The 15856-nt window shown below is 57.3% G+C and overlaps 1 protein-coding gene across 2 annotated transcripts in view; it reads left to right on the top strand.

Moving 5' to 3' along the window:
- The first annotated feature begins 2588 nt into the window (after positions 1 to 2588).
- The window catches only part of BICRA (BRD4 interacting chromatin remodeling complex associated protein), an 82787-nt gene continuing 69519 nt past the window's right edge, over positions 2589 to 15856 (top strand). The window contains exon 1 of one of the 2 annotated variants that reach the window (XM_077847022.1): positions 2589 to 2736. The gene's annotated coding sequence lies outside the window, so the exon portion shown is untranslated. Of the gene's footprint in view, positions 2737 to 3437; positions 3609 to 15856 lie in introns of those variants that run through there. The other variant, XM_077847016.1, reaches the window with a different exon arrangement.

The following is a 15856-nucleotide window of genomic DNA, read 5'->3' as shown; positions in this document are numbered from 1 at the left end:
ACAGAGAGAGAGAGACGCAGAGACACAGGCAGAGGGAGAAGCAGGCTCCATGCACTGGGAGCCCGATGTGGGATTTGATCCTGGGTCTACCAGGATCGCGCCCCGGGCCAAAGGCAGGCGCCAAACCGCTGCGCCACCCAGGGATCCCTCTTGTCTGGTCTTTATTTTTCACATCCGCACATGGCTTTGTTGCTGCTCCCAAATACCGTTCTGGATCCTTGTCTTGTTTCATCCTCATCATGGTCCTCATATAAAGTTCAGACCCAGGGGACACAGAGCGGGTTTGAATCCCAGGCTGTGTGACCTTGGATCTGCTTTCTTATCCTCTCTGAATGTTTCTCCTTCACAAAAAAGAGGATAGGGCAGCCCGGGTGGCTCAGTGGTTTAGCGCTGCCTTGGGTCCAGGGCCTGATCCTGGAGACCTGGGATCGAGTCCCACGTCGGACTCCCTGCACGGAGCCTGCTTCTCCCTCTGCCTGTGTCTGTGCCTTCTCTCTCTCTCTCTGTCTCATGAATAAATAAATAAAATCTTTAAAATAAAAAAAAGAGGATAGAATTGAGATTTAAGAGAGCCAGCATCCAACCCAGCCCAGAGGGTTATTACGCTCATTAGATCATTGATCAGAGTGGGGAGTTAATATTACCTGGTTAATGATGTAAAGGGGGAGGTAAACAGATGCCTGTAACACACGGACAGACAAGATGATTTGATGGATGGATAGACAGTTGCACGGATGTATGATAAAGCCAATAGAGTAACATGCTGATGGTCCAATTTAAGCGGCAGGTTCACTCTATTTCTACTTTTCCACATTTGAAAATTTTCCTAATAAAATGTCTAGGGTGGGTGTGGGGGTAGATTTTGGTGTCTGACTGTACACTCCCATTGGAGTGATGAGAAGGTGGAGGAGCTAGAAGAGAAGTGACTCACCCCAAGGTCATCTGATGACTCAGAGCCAGTTGGTGATGGAACACCTGGTGTACTGGGCTGGCCCCCATCCTGACTCAGTAGCCCTGGGACAAGTAGCTGAACCTACCTGGGTCTCACCACCAATTCAACTCTTAACCTAGAACTCATGGGTTGTATGAGATTTTCTAAGGGAAGAAATGTGTGCCATCCCCAAGAGATAGCAGGTCTCTTTTCATTTGGGCTCATGACCTCTACGTTGGCCTTGGATACTTGATCTTTGAGGGCTTTGCCAGCCATGGCTAGGTTTGAGGTTGACCTTTTCTTGACTTCCTTCACACCCAGCCAGCCCCATTCCAAGTGGCATGTCCTCAAGACCCTCTTCTTGAGGATCAGGTGTGTCCGTGGGAGGGTGGATATTATCTTTTTGTCCAAATGACCTTTCTTGAGTTACCCCTCCTAACGCCTCAAATCTACTTTTAACTAGTCTTAAAGTGCTGAGCACCCCTCACTCTCCCGGGGCTGGCAGCTTTGACAAACAAACGCCACACAGCTCAAATCAGGTCCTGCTTCCTGGTTGTGTGACTTTGGCCAAATGCTTACCCTCTCGAAGCCAATTTACTTTTCTACGCTGTAAAATGGGATTAAAGGTTTCTAGATAGGGGTTGCTAGAGGTCTCTTCCTGGTGGGCAGTACTGAGGTCTCAAAAATATTGTGCTTGGCAGTAGTTAATGAATACACAAGGCATAGTTCAATCAACTCAATCACAGCAAAGACAAGGGCAAACTACATGAAAATAAAATCTAAAGGTGGGGACGCCTGGGTAGCCCAGTGGTTGAGTGTCTACCTTTGGCTCAGGTGGTGACCCTGGGGTCCTGAGATTGAGTCCCGCATCCGGCTCCCTGCAGGGAGCCTGCTTCTCCCTCTGCCTATGTCTCTGCCTCTCTCTTTGTGTGTGTCTGTCATGAATAAATAAATAATATCTTAAAAAAAAATCTAAAGCTGTATATTGCCATTCTTGGAAGGGTCCCATACCTCCAGGGAGTTGTGGATGACCACCACTGTCTTGTTTGGGGCAACCCGTGTGTTCACTTCTGAAATTGATAAAAGTTTACTTTTTATATAATAATCGATGACGGTCAGCACTGATGTGGCACTTCCCATCAGGTGCAGTTCTCCAGGAGAGCTTCTTTGGTCCCAATGACCTTATGAAGTGAGATCTATTATAGAGATGAGGAAATGGAGGCACAGACAGGTGAAGAGATTTGCTCAAGGTCACACGGCAAGGACGCGGCAAAGGCAGGATGTGCACCAGGGCTCACCGGTTTGAGTCAGGGCCCTTAACCTCGCTGATCTCTTAACACGACCAGTACCGCCAAACTACTAGGATAAGTACTAAGGCTTAAAACACACGTCTGAATCACTAATTCATTCAACACACATTTATTAAGGAGCTTCCTATGCGTGGAGCCTTTATAGGGCACTGGGCAGCCAGAAGGTAATGAAAGACCAGAATGGAGGTCCCCCTGGCCCGTGCACCCTGTAAGGGCAGGCCGGTCCGGGCCATCGGGGTCCCCAGCGCCGCACAGGACACGCCGCAGGCGCCCACCATGCCTTCCCTGAAGGAACGCGGGAATCCAAGTGTCCCGCCCGCAAGGCGTTCACGGGCTGGTGGGGGCGGAAACGGACCCGGCACCACCGAGACGTCCTGGGGCTTCTGGGAATCCCATCAGCGCGGGCCTTGAGGCTTCGAGGAGGCTCTCAGGTCGGAGCCCGCGTTCCCGGCGCCCTTCCCGGGGCCGTCGCAGGTCGGCAAGGACCGCCTGGGGGTGAGTGATCAAGCCACGCCCGGGGTCCCGGCCGGTCACCCCCAAACCCCCCCTCCCCGCCGCCTTCCACCCTTTTCGCTCCCACTCTCGGGCTCCTTCGGGGTTCCACCTGCGAGGCGCCCCCTTCGTTATCCTCTCCTCCCGCTACCTTTTCGAACCTTTGGCGCCCGCCCTGGGCGCTTCCTCCCGCCCGGCGACTGGTCCCCCGCGTCGGGCGCGCGCGTCCAGGGCGCACGACGCCCCTTCCCCCGCGGCCAGGGCGTCCGGGGTCTGGGAGCGCGGATCCCTTTCGCCTCCCGCCCCCCCCGAACCCGGAGCACCGTCCGAGGCAGACGGCCGACTCCACCGGAGCCCAGGAAGGCGCGACCCCGAACCCCCGGGACTGGGGCTGGGGAGGGGGCGGCGCTGGCGCGGAAGGCGCCCTCCCGGGGCGTGCGCGGCCTCCCATTCGCTCGCGGGCCCGCCGCTCGGCGTCCGGAGCCGGGGCTGGTGCGCGGAGCGCGGGGCGGGGCCTCCCCCTAGCCCGTCCCCCGGCGAGGGCGGAGGGAAGAGGAGGAGGAGGAGGAGGAGGAGGAAGGGGGGGCGGACACAAAACCTGCAAGGTTTTTTTTTTTTTTTTTTTCCTTTTGCATTTAATTAATTTTTTTTTTCCCCCAAACCCGAGGGGTCCTCCCGGAGCGCGCGCGGGTCCGGGGCGCCCGGGCCGCGGCGCGGGGCGGCGGCAGGGGCCTGGCGGAGGCTGCCGGGCGGCCGCCATGCGATCAGGCAGTGCGCTGACCGGCCCGGCCGGTCGGCCCCTTCTGGGTCCTCCCTTTGCAGCCCGTGCGGGGCCGTCTCGGAGACCCCGCGCCGACGGCTGCTCAAACATCAGGGTGAGTTTCTCACAATGTAGCAATTTCTCTTTAAATCTCTTAACTCTCTCTACCTGCGAGTCGGGGCTGTGACAGGGCGCAAAAGCGAGGGGGGAGTGGGGGTTGGCGGCGAGGGTGTGTGTGGGGGGAGCCGGAGCCGGGGCCGAACCCACCCCCCCGACACTCACACACTCAGCCCCCCAACCGGGGCGCAGCGCCCGCTGCCTCTTTTTTTGCTCGGCGCCCACCACCCCCGGCAGCCCCCCCCAACCCCCCGCGTCTCTCCCACCATCACCGCCGCCCCGATCCTGCGGGGACCCCCCCCTCCGGCTCCCCTGCCCAAACCCGGCGCCCGGTGCCTCCTCGGCCCTCCCGCCGGCTGCCGGGGATACAATGGAGCGGCGGAAAAACGAGACCTAACGTTCCACGGGGGGAGGGGCGGGGAGACCCCCTCCCCCGGCCCGGGGGGCCCCCCTCCCCTCCCCCTGCTCCCCGCCTTTCGGAGAACGAGAGGGCAACGGGGCAGCGGATGGTACTCTCCCGGCCGGAGGTGGCGAGCCTTCATCTCCCCAGCGCCCCCTCCCCAAAACCCTGCCGGGGGTGCCGGGGAGAAACGGGGCCTCCGGCAGGCTGGGGAGGGATGGATGCGGAAGGAGGCCACTGGGTCTCCCCCTCCCCACCTCCCCTAAACAATGAAAGGAGTTGACTTGGTCCCCCACCCGCAGCGACGAAGGGAGTGGACCCCCCTCCCCCGCGGGCTGGCTGGCCCCGGAGGGGGCCGTTACGGGGAGGGGGAGGGGTGGGAGGGGAGCCTTACCCCTGTCACCTCCCGAGATTTGGGGCGGCCCCCCATCTCCACCCCCTCGGCCTGGGGACGGGAGGCACCAGGCCCAGCCCGGGCACCGCGCTCGGGTGGTGACCTTTAGACAAAGGCAACCCTTCCCCGGGGTGAGCCCGGCCGAGCGGGCCCCGCGGCCTCCCCGGGCCCCCGCGGAGGGCGGCCTGGCCCGCGGGCACCCGGAGGGAGGGATGGAGGAGGAGGGAGGAGGGATGCAGCCATCTGGTTTTCCCATCCCTGGCTGCCCCTCGGCTGCTTCCCCGGCTCCTGTCACGGGCGGCCGCCGGGAGACAAGGGACCCGGGGCTGCCCAGGCCTGGGTGCGCGGCCGGCGGAGAACCGGGCGGGGAAGCCGCGCCAGGGCTCCTGCTCGGGCGGCTCCGGGCTCGGGGCTCGGGGCTCGGGGCTCGGGGCTCGGGGGCCGCGGTGATTGGAGGGTGCCCGAGGCTCCTTCCTCTCCGCGCCCCTTTGTTTTGCTTTGTGGTTCTGAGCAGCTGAACTTCCTGGGAGGTGGGGTCAGAGGCCGCTGTGTCAGCTCGCCCCGGGAGGCGGGGGTGACAGGTCCCAGCCCTCTGGTGTTCCCTGGCTGTGGGCTGCAGTCCGTGGCCAGCCTCGTGTCCGGACAATCAGCCCCTTTTGTCACACGGCCCTCCAGTGGAATAATAACCATCTGGGGATGTACCCAGCGACACCTCCTTTCTGCCTGGCGTGCTCTCTGTGCTTTTGCCTCCCGTGTGGGGGTCAGGGGCCCAGTGGGCTCTGACCTGTACGGTGGTGGGATGGCAGGGGAGTTGGACGGTTCAGGAAGCATCCTCTTCCCTTGTGCTGATGCCTGGTGCGACTTCTGGGGCCTGTTTACCCACCCCACCCTCCCTCAGGGCTCTCCCACTCCTAGCAGCCAGGAATAACATCTCTCTGCCCCAGGAGCATTATGGATTGGCTTCTGCTACACACTGGTCACCACCCCAGTAGGGAGTAGGGACCCTTCTTAATCCCATTTTGCAGACAGGCTCATGGAGGCTCAGAGAGGTTAAGCCACTTGCCCAGGGTCACACAGCGCCTACTTGCAGCCATTTCCGGTTTCTCCAACTCAGCTCAAAACTGTTAAAAGTTCTTCTGCACCCTTCTTTGACACTTTGGCCTGTTAATTTCAGTTGACTTGGGTCTCAAATATAATAGTACCCGGAAGGAGCTATTGTTGTGTCCCCCATTGTCCATTGTCGTCCGTCATCGTCCCCCACCCTACCCCCCTATGCTGGTTTTGGGAAGAGGTGGACACCTGGAAACAGCTGAGAGCAGAATCATTTCACCCATGGCTGGAGTGAAGAGCATTTGCCAGGAAGAACTGTGACTTGGAGGTGTGTGGGTTGGGAAGGGGTGCTGCAGGCCTGGCCGGCTGGGGGCCTGGGGGCCCCCAGGGAGCTGGCCCCACCATCCTCCTTGTCCCCCTCCATCTGAGCTGGGACTTGGCCCGACTTTTGGCTACTTAGCCCTGCCGGGAGGGAAGCCGGGCTGTTGGGGACCTTCGTGGTCACTCCACCCTGCCACCCTCCCGGGCACCCCGATGCGGCTGGCATAGAACCTTCTTGTCCATTCTCCCCTTGGCTGGCGTCAGACTCCCTACCCCACTCCGTAGCCTGAGGCAGGTCACTTAAGTCCCTAAGTCCTCAGTTTCTTCATCTGCAGGTGGCGATAATTATAGTTCCCTTAACTGACCTTGAGATGGGTGAAAGTATTATCCAAACGTGTTATTTTTGTCATTCGGCAGCAGCCGGGCTACGGCATGCCTGTAGGGGGTGGGGAGGAATGTTGGGTGCTGGGCATTTAAGGGCGAGCAGCAAAAGGCTTGGAGGCAGTCCCTGGGGCAGGTGGGTGAGGGCCAACTATCAATTAGTGGGAGATCATTGAGGCTCCCCTGACCCCGCCAGCCCTCTGAACTTGGCCCCTTCCCCTTCAGCACAGATTGGTGTTGAATAAACATGAGGGGGGGTTGCAGCGCGGGGTCACTTGGGTGATCTTGCCATTTTACAGATGAGAAAACTGAGCCTGGGGAAAGCCTATTCCGCGGCTGGGAGGGGATTCCAACCCAGACTGCAGAGGGTGCGAGAAAGTGGGAGAGGGCTTCCCTTCTTGGCAAGCAGGGCTCGGAGGATGACGTTTTGAGTAAGCCTGTGTCCCTTATCTACTGTCCTGTCCTCGAGGTGCAAATATCTTCCTTCCTGAGATGATAGAGGCATAAGTCATAATAATTCCTTCGGGCCAGGATGGGAGAGGGGCTGTGGAGAGCATAACAGGTCTCTCAAGCCTGAGTGTTTCCTGAAAATAGGAACTGATTTTTTTTTTTTTTTTTTTTTGAGTGGAGAAGCATGAGTAAGGCCCAAGAGGGCCAGGCCTGTGCCCCACCCCCCGTCCCTGCTGACTTCCTTCCCAGAGGCCTCTGGGGCCTTCCCTAGCCTGCCCTGGGGATCGTGGGGTCTTCCCTTCCCACCCTCTATGAGCTATAGAAGGGGTGGGCGCCAAGCACTGAGGCCTGGTAGGAGGATCCTGGTGTGGGGGCCTGCGGGGGTGGTGCCCCAGGCCTGGCCACCGCCAGTGGAGTTCCCGCGCCCGCACTCCCAGCTCTCCCCTGTGGCTGTCTTGACTCCTGGTCTCAAGAATGCAGAGGGCTGCTGGGGGTGGGGGTTGGGGGGGAGTTAATTGGAAACAGGAAAACATGGCATTCCTTTCCAGCGGGCCTGGGCTTGGAAAGCAGTGAGGGGCTGCCTTTTGCCCTGGCCTGCCCAGCTGGGGAGAAGCGTCGCGGGGCATCGGGGGGCATCGTTATCTTGCTCTGGTCTCTTTTGGGTCTTCCCCCTGCCAGGCACCGTCTGGATGGAAACAAGTTCCCTGAACTACAGCAGTGATGTATGTAAACTGCTCCCCCACCCCTGCCCCCATCAGAATGAGTTGCTCTCTGCTGATCTCCCCCACACCCCCCCATCATATCTGAGTTTTGTCCCCCTCCTGCTTTGAATGTGAACTTGGCTCCCCGGCGTAGGAACACTTCACACCAGAGAGACACATGGGAAATGTTCGGTTGCATGGTCCCCAAGGATTTCCTCCTCATTCCTTCCAGTCCTCCCCTGCCTGGAGTCCCACCATTTGAGTCTTGTCCCCATCGACTGAAGCCTTTGTGTCTCGGTTGACATGCAAGATCCCTCAACGGGGAGAGAGTTTTCTAAGACATTTCGAGTTTGGTGACAATGAGTTTTGTGTTAGAGTTTGTGTATTCGTGGTGGTGTGGGATCTGTTGGCAGGAGAGGCGGGAGAGAGCGCTTTTGTTCCCTTGTTGCCAGTGAAACTTCCTGAGGGCCTACTGTGTGCCCGGGACCCGGTCCAGGAGGAGGCTGGAGGCGAGTGTTGGCTCCGGGGCTGGGCTAGCTGCTGTGGGATTTGAGAGGTTCTGTCTGGGTGGTCTGTGAAGGCTCCAAGGAGGAAGCAACTTCTTCCTGTCTTTTTTTTTTTTTTTTCCTCCTAAGTGGTACAGGCACATGTGACAGATTCAGAGCCCTCGTGTCTTATGGGGAATTGGGTGTGCCTGCGGGATATGCTCCTGGACGTGGGATCCCTGGATGCAGAGTCTGCGATTTGTCGTGTAATTGCTCTTCCGAGGTACCTTTGCAGCTGCACTTGGAAAAAGTCATTCCTCTCCTGCTCTGGTGTCTTGGCCTCTTGTGACCTCCTGGCGTCTCCCTTTCTGCCTGTGGCTGGCATTGCGTGCTTGCCACTTGGTACAGAGGTCAAGGGCACGAGCTCTGGAAGCCATCTGTCTGTGGGTTGGAATCCTGGCTCCACCTCTTGCTGGTCAGACAGCTGCAGGCAAAGGGCTTGCTGGTTCTGGGCCTCCGTTTTCCCCTCTCCTAAATGGGTTCATCTCAGTACCAACTTTTGGAAGGTCATGAGGATCACATAACACCCATACAGTGCGTGGGTAGCCCTGTCAGTCATTGGCGCTGTTAGCAGTCCTTCTTTGGCTTGGTTCTTTCTCCTGGGGCCAGGACCCGCCAGATTCTTGGCTGTGAACCCTAATTGGCAAGGGTGGGAGGGATTGCTTGCTTTTCCGCTTCATTATAGCATGAGCCAGGCCAGATGATCCTGCTTCCAGGGCTCAGTTTTCTTATCTGGGAAATGGGCCTACAGTGCCTTGCTCGTAGGGTCGGCTGTGAGGATGAATGGGGCAGTGCTCTCCCTTGCTGGGCATCCAGTAGGCTCTTGGGAACTGGTAACTGATGTCGTCATATTCACTGTGATCACTGTCCTGCCATGAGACCCATGCTGACTTCTGCACTCTGAAAGGTCTTCCTTGTCTTCTCCAAAGGCACATGGGAAGCAGTTGGCATAGGAAGCCGCAGGGCAGCAGAGGGCACATAGCAGGCTGCTGTGGCGTGAGGCGTGGTGGTGTGGCCCTGGGAACCGACAGGGCTTCCCTGCTCTGTTCCTCAGTTTCCCCAACTGACAGAACACAAATGTGTTCTGGTGGAGACCCACCTCCGGCATCTCACAGATGTTCAGTGCTGAACACGATGCCTGGCAGGCACATGGCAAGTGCTCCAGAAATGTTAGCAGTGGGGCGCCTGGCTGGCTCAGCTGGTCTGTGTGTGACTCTGGATCTCTGGGTCGTGAGTTCGAGTTCCACACTGGGCATGGAGCCTATGTTAAAAAAATGTGATGGTGATGGTGATTAAGGGAAGTAGCAAAGCCTCCCTGGGATCAGATAACCCAAGTCTGTCTGTACTGCCGTGCCCTAAAACCGTGGGCAGTCAATACTGGCATTTTAAAGGTTTGTTTGTTTATTTATTTATTTATTTAAGAGCAAGTGTGTGGGAGCGAGCATGAGGCAAGGAGGAAGGGGCAGAAGGGAGAGAGACTCTCAAGGAGAAGGGGACGCCTGGGTGACCCCGTTGGTCAAGCGCCCACCTTTGGCTCAGGTCCTGATCTCAGGGTCCTGGGATTGAGAGCCCTGGATTGGGCTCTCTGCTCAGTAGGGAGCCTGCTTCTCCCTCTCCCTCTGCCGCTCCCCTTACTTGTGCTCACGCTCTCTCTCTCTCTCTGTGAAATAAGGAAATAAAATCTTTAAAAAAGGGCAGCCTGGGTGGCTCAGCGGTTTAGCACCGCCTTTGGCCAAGGGCGTGATCCTGGAGACCCGGGATCAAGTCCCATGTTGGGCTCCCTGCAGGGAGCCTGCTTCTCCCTCTGCCTGTGTCTCTGCCTTTCTCTTTCTGTGTCTCTCTTGAATAAATAAATAAAATCTTAAAAAAAAAAAATCTTAAAAAAAATTCTCAAGCAGACTCCTCACTAACTGCAGACCCTGGTGCAGGCTCAATCCCATGACTCTGAGATCATGACCTGAGCTGAAAATAGAGTCGGACGCCCCACTGACTGAGCCACCCAGGCGCCCCGATTATGGAGATTTTAAAGCACCGACATCAAGAGTTGAGAGAATAGCATAGTCAACCCCAGTGTGCCCATCACCAGCTTCAGCAGATTTCTGCTGATCCTTTTTTGTCTTTACCCCGTCCCCTACTCTGCACTTTTTTATTTTTTTTTTCTTTTTTTGGTTCTCTTCTGCTAGAGACTTTTAAGCAAATTCCAGACGTTATATCATTTCAATTATGTTATTACTGGTGTTGTTATTACTGGGGTCCAGAATCTGTTTCACTACCTCCAGGGTCTGTCCTGTCCTGTGAGGGAGGAAACATGAAGCTATTTCATAGGTTGGGGAAACCGAGGTGACGGTTGTCTTTCCTCTGTGTTCCCTTCTTTGGGATGTTGGTGACGTCCCTGTCTGGGCCATCCCAGGCCTTGGGACCTGGGGGTGGTTTCCCATTACACAGATTTGAGATTTGCCCCTGGATATGTACAGCGTGGGCCTAGGTTCTGCTGTTCTGTGCAGAAGCTGTCCCTGGAAAAGGCGAGTCAGAGAAGTTGGGCCAGTGGCAGGGTGATGGACAGGATGAACTGGTGGTGAGGGTCACCGGGTCGCCTGCCCTTCTAACCTTGTGACTTGGGGCAAGTTACTTCCCTTCTCTAAACCCGGGCTGGAGAACCAGGCACGCAGGAATGATAAGAAACTTTGCTTCTGAGAGCCTTTGCATCAGTTCTGTGAGTCCTGTGTGGAAAAGTGTTTTACGATGGCCTGGCTCAGAGTAAGCGCTGGGCAGCAGGTGGCAGTCATTGTTGTCGCTGTTGTTAATTATCCCTTGTGTGCTTGGACTGTGTGTGACCAGAGGCTCTTTCGAGGGCTCAGAGGGTCCGAGGGAAGTGTCTGTGGAGCCCCAGCCAGGCTCGGTGTCTCTGTCCCCTCCTCTGGACCACTCCATTCCTCTCTACTTCCCTTTTGAAGTGCTTGTATTCAGAGGGGCCGGAGGGGGCCTGCTGACTTTTAGGTGACACCCCTCCTTCCCAGCCTGTGTCCCCTGGGCCCCGGCCTGGTAGCCTTGGAAGCAGAGCACCAGGGGAATGTCTGTCTGTGGTCTGTGGCTGCCGGAACCTCGTTAATGACCCCTGGGACTCTGGAGGGAGCCCCGAGAGCTTTGCAACCTAGAGGTAGAGTGGCCTGTCCCCCCCAGGGCACCTGCAGGTTGTAGCTTCCTGGAAACCCCTTCCCAGAGGATGGGTGCTGCCTCTTGTCCACGTGCCGTGCTGGGCAGGTGGATCCCCACAGCTCCTGTCTCTTCCCATCCTTGAACACTGATCACCTCTCCCCCTGCCTCCCCCCCCCCCACCCTGAGTGAAGGGGGTTCTTAGCTCTTTTCTCTCTCCTGCCAAGCTCTTGCTGTACTGGCCTTACTTCTCCCCAGAATGTGCCCAGTGGCCTCCTTTCTGTGTCCACAGAAAGTTCTGTGCATATATAGCTAGGGTTCCCCCGCTCACCCCCATCCTGTCATGGAAGGATAACTTACACATGAGAAAATGCAGAGTTGAAGCGTTTGCACCCTGGTGCATCCTGGTGGTGGCCTGTGTGACCCACGCCCCTGTCAAGATCCAGAAGGTTCACTTCACGGCCACGCAGTCCCCTTGTTCCCCTCCCTGGCCAGCACCTGCTCGGGTGCTAGTCCTCCTTGCCAGTTGAGGTGGAGCCCCACGGCCTCTTCGCAAATGTCACAGGCTGTGGCGTGTGGTCCTTTGAGTTGAGCATCTCTGCTCAGCAGCAGTATTTTGAGATTCTATCAAGCTGTGGGCATTGGGAAGGCCTTCCTTTCTCTCAGTGAGCAGGACTCCATGGAGGGGGCGGTTACCTCCTTTCTCTCAGCAGAGAGAGACCCTCCTCCTCAGTGAAGCCTCAGCCTCTGAACACTGCTCCCCTGGCTAGCCTTCCCTGGGCCCCCAGCACCCTAGTCTAGGGGACACCCTCCCAGTGCACTGACTAACCCCCTGGGGCCCCATTTGGGATATAGTAGGTCTCCCGTGAGCTCTTCAGGCCTAGCTTTCTCACTAGGGTCTAATTGCAGCAGGAGAGAAATGTTGTGTCCCATGTTCTCAGCTCCCCAATGTTTGTTGATTGACTGTCCAGCTGAATGGTGGGCATGTCGCAGGGGTGGAGAAAGGGAAGTACTGAGCCCATGTTTGAAAACTCTATTCTGATTCTCGGTGACTCACCTGCTTCTAAATCACCAGAGGTGTTTGTGACAGATGCCCGTCCCAGGGCCCCAGCCCTGAGCACTCGGTTTGCTCAGGAAGCCCACCTCTCAGAGTCGTGGGCCCTCACCCAGGACAGGGAGCCGTGGGTCTTCCAGCCGCACTGTGCCAGACTCTCCTTCCATGGACATTGTCTATCCTGCCTTTGCTGACTCTCCAGTGCCTAGTCCGCGATCCCCACACGCTCCATCAGGGGTCGGAGCCCTAGGGCCCATCCAGGACTGTGGCCAGCCCTTGGCCCTTTCCCAAGCACATGCCTCTTCCACACTCCTGTTGTTTTGTTTAGACCTTTCAGAAGCAGGGAGACGTTATCTCAATTTCTCATTGAGTCTGCTGTTAGGTGACCCCCCCCCCCCAATGTTGCTACTTGCCCATCAGATGTATTCCTTCTCCCACTATGGTGGTGCTCCAGCCAGGGCCATCATTGTGGTTTGCTTAAAATTCTCCCCAGAGTTAGACCCGCACCTCCCAAGACTGCCACCACCTCCCTGTCACGCAGGTAGCAAGAAGTGAAGTGACTTGTCCAAGATCCCGCAGTAGCTGCTGGCAGAGCAGAAGTTTCAATCCAGTTAAATGCCACCAACTAACTCAGACCCACACAGTGGGCCTCCTGTGTGCCTGGCCTCAGAGCTCTGCTCTCAGGGTCGGGGGAGGCAGGGAAACCAGAAACACACCCATCCTCCTTCCAAGGTGAGATCCGTATCTCAGGGGTGCCTGCGGAGCTGGTGGAGGTCAGGAGGAGGCATCAGGCCAGGCTTCCTGGAGGAGGGGGTTTCTGGGTGCAGGCTTTAGGCTCAAGGCCGTTCCTGGCAAAGAGTGCGGTGGCCGGTAGATGTCAGGATGCTTTGCGCAAAGGTCATCAGTGTGAGCAACTAGATAAATGCAGGTGCCCCCTCGTGAGGCGGATAGAAGCATCTATAGTTTGGGGAGCACAGACCCCAGAGAGTAAAGCTCTAACATCCTGGTGGATGGTGGAGGGATGCAGAGGGGTGAGCCAGGTTGGGGTCACGAGTGAGAGCTGGTGACACTGAGTGATCAGTCCCAGGGATGGGGACAGTCCCTCAGGGAGAGGACAGGAGAGAGTTGAGAATCGAGAATCGGCCTGGGTAGGCCAGGTGTGGAGGTGGAACTTCGTGGCCAAACCAAACCAAGAGAGGAGGAGGGTCAGGATCAGGCACCGTCAGCGTCTCAGGGGCAAAGGGAGACAGCTTCGTGAAAGGTCTCGGCTGAAATGGGCTCGAGGGGGGCTTCCTGGGCCTGAGATCAGAGTAGGTAGGGGCAGGAGCCAGACTGGAACGTGGCGAGGAGGGGAAGGAGTCTGGCAGGAGCCAGACTGGAACCTGGCGTCATGGATGGATGGATGGAAGGAAGGAGGGAGGAAGATAGGAAGACAGGAAGACAAGCACACTTGGCACCCAGACCTTTAACAAAAATAAAATCTTACTACACTCTTTGGCTCCCTGGTGCCCTCAGGTAAGACTGCCCCTCCCCTCTTCTGACAAAACCCCACCAGCCCTAGTGTGGGGGCCTGGATTTCTCCGACCTCACACCTTGCCTTCTCTGCACCCCAGGCTTGTTCCTATCTCCCTACCCCTGTTGTGCCCTCTACCTGCAGTGATCTTCTCCAACTTCTTCCCGTCTCCAACAGGCCTCTGCGTAAATACCCCCTCCTCCAGGAGGCATTCCTTGACGACCCTCTGCCACTTCCTTCACGTCACTGCCCTTGTTTCCGTGTTGGGACCCATCCCCAGGACCCGACTCAGAATAAGCCTGTGGTCAGGGTTTATGGAGCCAGGGAGGGCCAGGTGACCCCTTTATGTGGCTCATGAGATGAGCACGTCAGATTGGTTTTTTAGGAGCTGAGCAGGCTTAGAGTCTCAGGAGAGAAAAGGAAAGGAGTGAAGGAAGATTCTAGAAAAGCAGGAGTGGGTGGTACTGGGTGGGGCTCGGGAGTGAAGTTTTCTCATAGGTCAGGAGGTGAGGAGGAGCGGGGTGTGAAGGCCGATGAAAGATGTTATGCAGTTGGGAGGGAGTTTGAGGGGACTGCTTGGGGACCAGAAGAAAGGTGGCCTGGGGAGGAGTGTGGGGGCCGTGGTATTGCCAGCTGGTGGGGGAGGGTGAGCTGTCCTGCCTGCAGGAGTCACCTCTCACCTCTTGTTTCTTTTGGGCCGAGGTCTTAAGAGCATGTGGTTGCTGTTATTTTAGGGGAAGGAGCTTTAGGTCCTTTTGAGAACCTGCTCGGAGGCCACAGGCCTTTCCCCAGAGAACCACACACTGGGCTTCACATCCCAGCATTGGGCCAAGGGCTTCAGGGCGGGGGAGGGGGGTTGTGGATCTAGTTCTGACCTTCTCACAGGCTGTGACTGTGGCAACAGCAGTAGCAGCCAGCACTGTCCCAGGCACCGGCCTAGGCCCTTTATGAGTACTCACTCATTGCACAGAAGGACCTGAGGAGCATCCCCATTTTACAGATGAGAAAGCCAAGGCACAGAGTGGTTAAGTGACTTGCCCAGAGTCACACAGCTGCTAACTGCCAGAGTGGGGATTCCCCCCGGGTGGTCTGGCCCCAGCAGTCCAGGTCTTTGGCCGTGAACTTTGCTTCTTCCTGGTTACAGCCCCCCCTCCCTGACCACCCCCAGGAGCCAGCCCACAGTCCCGGAAGCTGCCCTACCCCCACCCCCCACCTCCACCTCCGCCTTACCCCATTTGCCCTGAGATCCTGCTTGGGCCTCCACTGAGCGCGGGAGGCCCTGAGCCCTGGGAGGCCGGGGCTCAGCGGGGCACCCTCCCTCTCCCCTCTTTCCCTTTTACCCTCTGTTATGTCTTCATTACCATAAGCGAGGAGGCTGCCCCAGCTTCCTCCAGACAGCGGATGTGTTTGTGAGCTGGCTTGCGAGCTGATGTGAGTCAGCCAGACCTGCGAGGGGGGCGGAGGGTCAGGACTCGGAGCCCCAGCTGGCCCGGAGCCCTCCCCATGGGACTGGGAGCCAGACCCCCCACCCCACCAGCTCTCTGAGACTCAATTTCCCTTGTCATTCAGGGAGAGGGGCCTGATGCCTTCCCGATGGAGGCTGGGTGACACACGCGCCAACAGAAGGGCTGCATTTAGGGCAGTCACTGGTAGGCATCGGAGGTGTTTCGAAACGCAGAATATTCCAGGCGGGAGCCCACACCCGGTAGTGGAACACCCCCAGCCAGGCGGCTGTTGACATGGAGAGGGACACCTAAGGACAGTCCCTGCAGGGCGGCTGTGCCCCTGAGTGAGTCAGGGAAAAAGGAAAGGGAGGGTTTTCAGAGACCTTTGGAGGTGGGAATCATAGATATGGGGCCATAGATCTAAAATACCTGGCTGATGGGACCCTCCGTGGAGTCCAGTGAGCTCACGTGGGGTCAAGGGACCAGTGCCTCCTAAGCACCTTGTAAATGCTCCTCGCTGTTACTCCCTCTGCTCTTGGCTGTCATCATCTGGACCTACTGCTGCACGCAGCTCTCACCGTGTGGGAGATCCACGGTTGCTCAAACCTGAATTAATTTTTTATTATTTTTTTTAAGATTTTATTTATTCACAAGAGACATAGAGAGAGAGGCAGAGACATAGGTAGAAGGAGAAGCAGGCTCTCTGTGGGGATCCCAATGTGGGACTCAATCCCAGGACCCTGGGATCACAACCTGAGCCAAAGGCAGACACTTAACCACTGAGCCACCCAGGTGCCCGCTGAACTGATTTCTGGTAAGATGAGGCCAGTGCTGCTCCT

Source organism: Canis aureus, chromosome 1 (genome assembly GCF_053574225.1).
Source record: "Canis aureus isolate CA01 chromosome 1, VMU_Caureus_v.1.0, whole genome shotgun sequence".
NCBI lineage: Eukaryota > Metazoa > Chordata > Mammalia > Carnivora > Canidae > Canis > Canis aureus.
The sequence above is the reverse complement of the archived record's forward strand: the minus strand, read 5'-3'. Positions and strand labels throughout refer to the sequence as shown.